The sequence below is a fragment of the Cryptotermes secundus genome, unplaced genomic scaffold (assembly GCF_002891405.2).
Source record: "Cryptotermes secundus unplaced genomic scaffold, Csec_1.0 scaffold399, whole genome shotgun sequence".
Classification (NCBI taxonomy): domain Eukaryota; kingdom Metazoa; phylum Arthropoda; class Insecta; order Blattodea; family Kalotermitidae; genus Cryptotermes; species Cryptotermes secundus.
In genome coordinates, this window is record NW_019727096.1 from 1,763,999 (window position 1) to 1,775,833 (window position 11,835).

The window sequence follows — 11,835 nt, forward strand, 5'->3', positions numbered from 1 at the left end:
CAGAATGTTTCCGAAACTGTATATTGATTCCTTTGTAATGTGTTTGCAACTTTAGTAAGTTCAAACCCATGGAAATGAATTCAGTATGTGCACAAGATATCAAAGGCAATGTATTAAAATGTCGTTAGCCTCATCGATATAGCTTGATTTATATGAAAAAAAAGTAAAATTTTCCACTGTCAATAATGTAGCCTACCTGTTTTTTGCATACGTTTTCGGTGGCTAACGCCTTTATGCACGCCTACAACAACAATGTAGGGACTGAAAGCCTTGCGTTATGTTAGCTATGTCACCTGCATAACATTCCATAGAAACACTTAGAAAATAAAAATGCATGTTAACTTTGGCGAATTGAACTCCGGGTCTACTTTCATTTATACTCGAGCATTTTTTGTTCCGAAAGATTTTCTTTGTGCCTCCTGCCGAGAAATATAAAATTGTTGTATGAACGGATTTCAAATTGTTTTTGATTTTTTCCAATTTCCTGACCTCTCCACAAATTTTATATCATTCAAAAGTACAGTTTTGTTCACAGAGAAGTTTTCGATAGTCTGTGCAATTTCTCTAACAGTTTAATTCTTTGCTGTATGGAGAATATTATTCCCAGTACAGTGACGGTTGATTATTTGATGACACCGTCATGTTCTAGATTATACATTAGAATCATTAACGAGTGATTAATTTAAAAGAATTTGAAGGCCGCGCCATAGCTCAAGCGGTTAATCGCTGGATTCCCACCGCGGCGGCCCGGGTTCGATCCCGGGTCTGGTCAAGTGGGATTCGTGGTGGATAAAGTGGCGCTGGGACAGGTTTTCTCCGAGTACTTCGGTTTCCCCTGCTAATCTTCTTTCCACCAATTGCTCCACAATCACCCTCACCTATCATCTGGGGCTGGTACAGTAAGCTAGAAGTGGCCGCAGCACAAGGGACTTAGTCCCACTCCACTAGCAATAAAAAAGAACGAAACTCTCTTGATCTAATCGATACGCTAACGAATTTAAATTTGAATTTTTGACCGTCTATGAATGATTTAATAAATGAAGTGTACACACCCATCCATTGGTTTCTACATGTACAGAACATGTGAACGTATGGACATGGGTTATCGGATAACGTGTCAAGGCCGTTTGAAGATTAACGCCATCTTTCAGAAACTGAGAGTAGCTGAGTCTTCTATGGGCACAAAATCACAGACGAATATCATACTGAGTTTCGCATGTAAGGTCACTGATTGTGCTTGTGTAATGCTTCACGTATTAGTGTGACTGCATATACAGTTGGTGATGTTTGTTAGATTGTCTACTGAAATTGATGGAAAACGCGTGTCTGCGAGCCCGTGTCTGAATATGGATGCTGACGTGAAGTGTGTTTAAGCGTAATACCTTGAGCTTGCATATACATAACCCGTATTAGTGCGTACATTTATATTACTGCCAATACCAAACAAATTTTGAATAATTACGTGCAAACCGTTAATTCTAAAAGTAACCGTGAAATGCGAATGTAGAGCGTTGTATCTGATCGACCCCACACTCTAACTCGCCTTAAAATGTTCAGTTCATGCATCCAGCTGCCTAATGAGGGAAATTTTGATGTGAGTGTCTAGTGGCTCTTGAGTAACAGAACTAATTTCAGGCAGCTTTTGTGCTTATTCAGAAAGTTGATTTGCTAGCCTTATCATCAATAAAGTATGTAGGAAGACATCTGAAAGGCCAATTTCTCTCTAAAATATTTTCACAATATTATGTTTTATACCATGTGAATCTATACATCCACTCCCCCATACGCCTTCATGGTGTAGTGCTTAATTCATTAAGCACGGGGACAACTTTAACTTTATTCTTTACATCACATTTTACTACCGCATTTTTTTATATAAATTTGTGGTTAAAGCACGTTTGTATGTAACGTTAGGGAAGTAGACTTTATTCACTAATTATCTAAATTATATTCAGATTGGAGAAGGATGGAGAAGATCAGTTGGTCCGATTATGTGACAAATGAAGAAGTGTTATTTAGAGTCAGTGAGCAGAGGAATATCCTACACGAAATAAGAACACGGAAGGCTAATTGGATTGGTCATATCTTACGCGGTAACTGCCTTCTAAAAGAAGTTATTGAAGGAAAGATAGAGGGGTGGATAGAAGTGACCAGAAGACGAGGAAGAAGACGTAAGAAGATGCTGGATGACCTTGGGGACAGAAGAGGATATTTTCATTTGAAGGAGAAAGCTCTAGATCGCATCAAGTGGAGGAACTGTTTTGGAAGAGACTGTGGACCTGTCGTCTTGACAGATTACAGATGAATGAATGAATTAATTTAGATTAAAAAGATTTAAGTTTAACGCATAGACATACAGTATGCTCCAAAATATCAGTACTGAAAAGAAAGACGTCCTGTTGATACCACTATCTATTCATGTGAAGACCCCCTACACGACAGAACCTTCTCAAATCCTGAAGAAATGATCCGATCAGCATGTCCCTGTAGCGTTCTTGGGTGACGGTAAGAACATTGCCTTCCACGTCCTAAAGGAAATAGGGGCCTAATATACCGTGTGCTGAGACGGCATACCGTATCGTCGCACGTGTACGATAACATCTGGCCGCTCAAAACCAAGGAAGCCAGTTGTCTGGCGACCACTTCCGTATGAGTGGAAATAATACTCAACTATGAATAGTTTTTCCCCCGTCGAGAGACCCATTTCCAACAACAGCTGCACAACAAAACTTCCTTTTCACTACTGGGAACACGTGCGGCTGGAGCTATGCCCCGTCGACAAACGCACATGCTCGTTCGAGATGCGCGAGTTTCAGTACTGTAATTTTGGCGCCTACTGTATTTAAAACCGGTAATGGAACATGGCATATTTCTTCCACGCTGTGAGTATACGCAACAAGCGTATCTACATTGAGTATTCATTATCCCGCCATTGGACAGTGTCCTGAGATAAAGCACCATATTGCACTTTATGAAGAACCCTTTAATATTTTCTTCCAATTTATGTCTCTCTCCCGAGCAGTATCTTTCCTTCATGTTCTCCGATATACACGTATTTCTCTTATCTCCCATGCCTGCTAAATGTTCCTCCCAACAAGTGTTTTGTATTGATCTTTCTAAAAGCATTTGGTGAGGGCAAAGTATGAAAGTGTTCATTATGCATTTTGTGGCCTATAGATTTGTTGCTAAGCGGCGATTCTGTAAAAAGCGACTGTTCCTGTGCTACGGTTCGGTAAACAACTTTCCCGCTTCTAGACATCAGATCTTTAATAATGCAACAGCTTGACTGCAATAATGAAAAAGGGGGTTTCTACGTGGTATGTGCCAAAGACTTATAAGAAAGGGACAAAGTTAGTACACCCCGTGTGGAGGCATGGTCAAACCGTAGCCCTGCGACGAAAAGGGAAGTCTCGACTCTGAGACAGTATAATATGATCACGAGTCCCACGGGACTCGAAACCGAGAATGACAGCGTTGTCGAGGGCCAGCAGCAATTGTAAACGACAGACTCGTCCTATCGTCAGAGAGATCGCCCCACATCAAGAAAACCATAATCTGACAGCAATAAAATCTGGTCGTAAGCCCCAGGTGGCTGCTTTATTGCAAGGCAGACTGGCCGACTGACCGTCGGAGGTGAATTATGTACGGGAGACTGTGAAGTGAAGACCTGAACGCGTGAAGCTGAAAAATCTCTATTGTTAAAAGCCGTTGTCAGAGAACAGCTGAAGAAGACAGAGAAGGTTAGAAAAAAAGGCTTAGCAAGCGTTGTAGTGATTTGTGAGTTGATGAGATTAGCTTGGCCCTGTAATTGCTTGTAGTTCCACGTAGATCCATTCACGAATCAAAACCCCGTCTATAGTCACTCCCTACACGTGACAATATTTTATCCAATTGCCTGTTACTTACCCCCTTCTTACACCCACATATTTCACTAAGGACCAAGTATTTGGACAAAATCAATGTGTATTCTTCCATTAATTTGAGAGACAAATTTTCAGCCCCATAAAAAAAAGATGTAAATTATGGTGTTGTATATTTCAACACTACATTCTTAATATCTAATTACAGACTTCTCAAAGAAAATATATAATTATTACTAGTTCATCATATCAATGTGACTTTCTACGCCAACCTACTGGATGTTTGACAGGGTGTACACTGTATGTATTTTTTTAAGCTTGCAAAATTCGTAGAAACCCTATCAAGTGAACTGTTTTATAAATTTGTCATGTCTGTATTTATCGGTACGTCCAGTACATAAAGAAATATGAACGGATTCTCTTCTCTGGAAAATGGTAGAGACAGATGCAGATACGATTTTCTTTTAGTACATCCAGGGACTTCTGTTTGCACAAGCAGTTTTTTGTTTCATCCAAAACAAATAAGGGATATTCATAGAAAGTTACTGCTGACACGTTGAAGTGTATTATAAATAATGGCAGGGACCACAGAGTAGTCAAATCTACCTGAAGGTGGAAGTATTATCACGCTCTGAAACAACAACACTACAGACTGGGACTACAAAGTACCAGTCTGTAGTATATCAGCTGTGGGTGTAACAGCCATTAAAACTTAAGAGATGAAAGGATATAGGCCCTTAATTTATGCATGTCGCTCTAAGTATTGATTAAAAAAGTGAAATTACTACCCACTTTTAACTTCTCTGTTGTGTTGGTAATTAAAGAGCTACATAGTTTTTTTTGTGACATTTATTTCCTCTTTAGTAGTAAATGCAAAGTAAAGTAGATGTAATAGGGCCACGTCATAAAGAAAGTTCTTTTCATTATGAAAATTTTTGCAGTCACCAAAAATTAACTTTACTGAAACTTCTGTCTAAGTTCCCACGTTTTGTTCTGGTTGTTGTGTTATATGACGTTAATATGGAAATCTACTGAAGTCCGGATGATGTTTCCAACTCGAGTTTCCGTTAGTAATTTGATGCTAGTAATACCCACACGATTTCACGTTCATTCGAAACCCTGTGAAGGATCAACGTATTAAATTGGGTTGCTTTCGTCTGTCTGTCTGTCTATCTGTCTGTAGGCATGAAAGAAGTAGAAAATATTTCAAAGGATTTTCACGAAATTTAACTTTTGAGATTTTTATAAAAAAAAAAAAAAAGTCGACAAGTCCAAATTTTTGCTAAAACTGGTCAAAAATAAAGAACATTTCACACAAAGACCTACATGCTTTTCTTGCTTATATCTTGAGCATAACTCCTTAAATATTCTACACAGCGAAAATATTTCGTACGAATGTTTTAAAGGAAACTAAAAATCCCACTACCTAAAATCCTTTCGGTTTTAAAGAAACAAGAAGAACTGTTGTGTAATAGTTTCCAAATTTGTATATTCAACAATCAGCAGTGTCCTTGAAAATGCACATGAAGGTTGCCGAACAATTATTAATATACACGTATTTGAGGTTCTCTCAGCTGTGGTTATGAAGAGTACTATCTTGTGTGATATAAAGTCGTTTAGTCCAATAAAAGTCAACCGACGTTTCGGAAGAACATACCGCCTCCATTTTAAGGCTCAAATAAGCCGATAAAGATACAGCGTGAAAGCTAGGGCCACCTACTTTCACGCTGGTAGCACGTTTGTTTTGTTAGACATTGGAAACTACACGGTGTTGTGTCTCGGAAGGTGGTACTCTTGAATCAGTAACAGCCTTCCGTCATACACGTACATGATAAAATGACTGATGAGTAATGAATAGGAAAATATTTCGAAGGAAGCGGTTTTGGCTCAATCGAAGTACTATTATAGCATTTGCCTGGAAGGAACTAAAGTAATTCTCTGAATATCAGAATAACCGGTGTCCTGTGTCAGATTTGAATAGAGGACCTTCTGAATACAAGTATACAATGTTACCGCTACACCATTCTGCTTGTTGTATAAATGTAGATAGTATTTTGATTCTTTTAATGACATTCGAAACTTACTGAAAATGGTATGATTGTTTTGTTCTTGTAATCCCATCCCACCTTAATTTATTCCTTCCGTGGCCTGTAGTCCGCAAGCGAAGTATATCGTCCGAACGACCGCCACTTATCGGCGAAGTTAGTGGCAATTTTTGCGGATAGAGGTTGTTGCGTGGTCAACGCAACGAACCTCACGGCCGTTAATTTCGGCTCTCTAGACCGGAGCCAATATTTCCATGAAATATCTCCTCAGTTATCCTCACGAGGCTGAGTGGACCCCGTTCCAGACCCATTACTTCTCATAAAATCTGTTAGCGCCGGAAATCGAACCCGGGACCTCTGGATCTGTAGGCAGGAACTCTGACCACTAGACCACAGAGGCGGTCTTAATTTATCCCTTACGGATTTTGAAGTTGTACCTCCCCTCCCCAATTTCCCAGTATTATGCACTGTATAACGTAAGCGGCCGAACTCTAGCTCGCCTGCCGCGTATGGTCCAATTGAATCATTAACGTGGCTAGGGGAAAAGTATGAGTATCAGTCAATCTCCTTTACATAAATGGGATAAAAAGTAAAATGTATAATTGTCCCTGTGCTTAATTAATTAAAATGTATGTGGAGTAGGGGGTATAGTCCTACCAATCTTGACATCAACAATAGATGGTGGTGAATGCGAGCTTCTCATCCCGGACACTTTCTTCTTCAGGCCCTATAGCCAGTCTAGACGCTGTGGAGTAGAGTATAATGCCTTTACCCTGAGGGGAATCGAACCCTGTTTATCAGTCCCGTAGCCCGTTACTATACCGACTAAAGTATCCCAGTTCTCCCTTCGTAGAAGTAATATTATGACGCATAGGAGCGCGCAATCGCCGAGAATTGGATTGGAGATTCGATTTATTGACCACTTCTACACACAACTCGTAACTACAAATAAATGTAAGGGCCTTAATAATTTACACACTCTAAAGATCACTGAAACTGCAGCAGGCATATTCTTATAAGTCTTCACTAGTCGTTTCCTGATAACGGCTTCTAACAGTGGAGATTCTTCTGCTTCTGTGCTCACGTCGTTGCTCGCTAGCTAACTCCACTCACAACTGAATCATTATATCAACTGACTAACTCCTAGGCTGACGACCATCTTACATTAACATCTTAGTCTTCTCTTTACAGACTGACTAAGATCAGAGTCAGAATCAGAATCAGAGTTACTTTACAACTGGGGGTTTACAGCCAATCAGTTCGTCTTGGCGACAAACCCCTGGAGACTTAAGACAAATAGTTTTATTTTCCATCTGAACAATTGCAGGTATACTCCGTATGTAACATCCTCACTGATGAGAGGGTGGGTCTGTCGATACATTTGCTGCTGGCCTCGCCAGCGCAGTCATTCCTTGGTCCGAGTTCCCAGGGGCTCATGACCACATTTTACTCTCTCAGATTCGGGACTTCCCCAACCTGGAGGGCCGGGACCCCGTATTTATATCATCCAGGAAGAGGGTGGCCCAGTTGTACCCTTAGGCACCGTGTTCCCTTTTCGTCGCCTCCGACGACTCGCAGGGCTACGGTAGAGGTATTCGAACCCATCTCCACGAGGGATTAAACTCTATCTAAGCTCTAAATTTTACCCCATCTGTTTGCAGCTTCCGATGTTCAGTAAGTTTGGCCACCCCTGCTATATACTGTTGGTAGCTGAGTGGTTGTGAGTGTATGTCTGTTGCTGTGTATGCATGAAACGTTCAACATCCTCCCACCCGTTCGATTCCCGAATTTGCATGAGAACTACAGCGACCCCCTCCACCTAAAATTCCCTCCTGTTTCCCTCGTCGCTCACTTCACAGCAAGTGCAGCTTTGCAGGTTGCTCTCTCCCACGTTAACGGACATCCTACTGGAAACTTAGCTCGAAGGATACGACTCTCCTTATTAATGGAACAGGATGCAACAGTGCTACTAATTTTGCAGTTTGAAGCCGTATGCTCCGGACCGGCTAGTTTCTTGGTAAAAGTCTGCCATCCGTATAATATTCCAAGAATTAGAACACTCTATACCCCTTCTGCAATGCCTAAGGTCTCTCCAAGAAAGAAATTATGAGATATCTTGTTCGCTTTCATAAGCAATTCAAGTACTCGTAAACGATATTGAATTTGGGATTCTTACTTCGATAGCTGTGAAGAGTGTTGTGTTATGGGATTGTGACGTATTTACTCCACACAAGAACTGTTGAGTCACAGAAATAATCGTTGCTAAGTAATACAGGCATACAACAATAGAACAACGGGGTTATGCTATCTGTTTCTAGGCAACGGCTTGGTAAACATATTTCCGCATATCGGACCGTGCTATGCAACTCGATGACGTCATCAGTAGAATGTGTTTTCTGTGGGTTCTATGCAGTGTGCTTATAAGAGGAGCAAATTCCGAAACAAGTTAATTCTGGGAAGTTGCGAGTCGGTTAACGGTAGGACATAGCCACGGGAAGTTCTAAGTGAAGAAGAATTAGAAGTCGGCCAGTTAGACTTAACGTGTGATTTGAGGACTTCATATGTGCTGTAGTGCAGTGATATCTGGAGCGTGACAGTTATAGTTCCTCTGTTCGATTCTCCAATCAAACCCGCTTCTAAAGTCACTGATACACTTGATATGTTGTAACATCATGTAGTTTGGTAGTCCACAGAAATTTCGGAGGAACATATCACATCCACGTTCAGGGACTTAAATAATAAATCAGCAAGATACAGACGGTAAACAGACGGTAAACAGATGGTAAACAGACGCCTACAAAACTGTGTTTGAGTTAGGCCAGAAATGAAATATGAGAGAGCGAATGTTCCTTTGCTTCTGTTGTAAACTGTTACCGCTCTGCCATCATAACATCTGTGAAGTTACACTATATGTCATGTATTAACTACTACACGTTTCGGGACTTATTTTTCTGGCTACCATCAGTATATACAGCGTTTCATATAGATCAGAGAAAAGAGTTGAATGTAAGAGAGTCTGTATATAAGTACAGTTAGGATTAAGTCCGGTAAATGCAGCAAAATTTATGAAATAAAAAATAAAAGGCTACATGATCTTGTCAGTTATGGCCAGCACCGGAAGGTAACAAACACTTGAAAGGAAATACTTTTCATATACAAGGTATTACATGCACGTGTTGTCTTGTAAGGATTAAAACAGTAGTATTTGGAAAGTGTTTCTTGAACGTAAGGCTGCCACTATGGTCTGGTGTTCAGAGTTTGTGGCTACAGACCCAGAGTTTCAGGGTTCGATTCCCGATGTTACCAGATTTTTCCGAGAAGTAGTGGGTCTGGATCGGGGTTCACTCAGCATCGTGAGGATAATTGTGGCGCTATTTCAAGGAAATAGAGGCTCCGGTCTAGAAAACCGAGATTAACGGCCGTGGGGATCAGTTGCGCTGACCACGCGACACCCTCTATCCGCTAAAGTTGGCACTAACTTCGCCGACATGCGGCGGTCGCTCGGTCGGTATTTCGCTTTGGGACTATCAGAGTTTATTTTTTCTTGAACGTAATAGAATTTTTAAATTAGTACTGTGGTCGTATATCTTAATTTTTTTTAAATGTTGATCACTTTCCGATGTTGACCATCATTGGCCGAAACATATAAAGGTTATATTTTATTATTTAAAAGCCATTGTTTAATTTGATGGAATTTAATCCTAACTTTAGTTCTGCTGTAGGATTCAACTATAAACAGCAATGTCTCTCATAAACAAGAAGTTCTAGGTAGAACTAGTATCCTGCTTTGCTTTCACTTTGGCTGTAATGTCTGATACCACAACTGAAAGGAAACTTTAGTTATGTATACGTGATGAAGTCAGTAAAACAATAAATTTGGGAGGCCGTAATGTTGGTATTGCATATTGGAGAATGGTCACGTGCCCATTGACTCTTTCATAGCTTTTTCCGGCCTCCATCTCTTCTCTTTGTCCACAAGCATTCTGTTCTGTTTGCCGTGTGCTTCTTTCTGGAACTGTGGATGGCATATTCTTAGACCCTGAATGTCGAAGCCAGGAAGTTTCTCCTAAACGTCGGTGGACATGTACGGAACTTCACATCATTTTAATCCAGAAGATAATATTCTTTATATGTTGGATGTGATTTTAGTTGTAAGACTTCTACATGTCACAACATTTGTTTCATGGTGACCATACACAAAAATTGTTTTAACGATACCATCATCATCATCATCACCTCTCATGGAGCTGAGCCCTTCTTGAGAAGCCTCCAATTGTGCATTTACTCAAGAAATTACCAGCATTTTATGGAACCCGAAGGTTCATTACCGTGTTTACAAGAGCCTTCCACTAGTCCCTATCCTGAGCTAGATCAATTCAATCTATACCATCTCATCCTATCTCTCAAAGATCAATTTTATTATTGTCCACCCACCTACGTCTTGGGCTTTTTAGTAGACTTTTTCCTTCGTTCTTCCCATCAATATCCAATACGCATTCCTCATTCATGCTATATACCCTGCCACTCTCATCCTCCTCGACTTGCGATGAATTTTATACTCAAAATTTTCCCGTTGAAATTTCATCGGGTTTTAAAATAGTTCGTTGACATCAAACGGAGCAAACTTAATGTAGCCATAGCTGGTATGAATATTATGTTCGAGGAGATAGGGGTCCAGGTCCGTGAGCAAAAACAGTGTCAACGGGACCATTGAGATTATATACCGAAGAATTTGTTTTCTATAGCTTGTATGTATAAGCCCATAAATTATTACGATAAGCAAGCACACTTATTTCATAACTATGGAAACCGAAGATAGTGGACTAAGATTGCAGAAATGTACGAGTATCTACAAATATTCAGACAGTTAATTCTATCACATTACGACCAGGAGTAATACCGTTTCGTGCTAGATTATAGTTAAAAATTATACCCTAACCAATAAAAAGTTTGCTTTGTGTGTGTGATATCTGTGCATCCGTTTTCTTTGAGGTTTCATTTCATGCAACGTTTTAAATGCAGGGGCTAAGGGACAGAATGCCATAAATCCATTTTTTTTACCTCTAGGAATGTAAAACTGTAGATCGCGTGTGTGGATAGTTGAGAGTGTAGTCCTGATATCGGTGGTCTAACTTCCTCCGTACTTCTCAAAAGCGACTTGAACTGTATTGACGCCGTAGTAACTACCAATTTTTTATTGTTCATATGCTAAGAGCTCTGGGTAGTCGGTTAAGACACTATGCTGCAAGCCGGATGGTGGCGGGTTCGATTCCCGATGAGGTCATTGAATATTTCAGTTGGCCTGTTCCTTCCAGCCGCACTGTGTCCCTGGTGTCGACTCAGCCTGTAACAGAAATGAGTACCAGGAATCTTCCTTATGGTAAGGCCGGCCTGCGCGTATGGCTGAGAACCTCACCGCCATCTGTGAGTCGATTATCTGGAAAATGTAGGAGCCTCAACATTTCACAACCTTATGGGCCTACATGGCGTGTTACAGGGATAGTTTTAACTTTTTGCTGTAGTTTAATAATGCCTTGTTCTAAGGTCACAAAAATGTAGAAAACATTTCAAACATAACAGAAAGTAATTTAATAAGGTATAATATATTTACGGCATTGAATCTATCCAGAGGCAGTTTGTTGGTTTTGTTACCGTGATTTGTTGGGTCACAACGAGTTCTGAATACATAATTTGTGTTTTCCGGCAGAGAAGTGCCGGAAGTCGAACAACAGTGCCCTATGAAGGCCTGCAATCATCCACGTCATTCAACATGGTTCTATGTGTAATTGCATATCTCTCGGCTGTACTCCTCCTTGTTCAGTAGCCATGTACGTACACATATCAGGCTAAAGTAAATTTGTTTAAGGGATTATTTTCCCTTTTTTATTCAGCCTCCCAGTAGACTAGAGTTCCGTTGAATATTTAACATA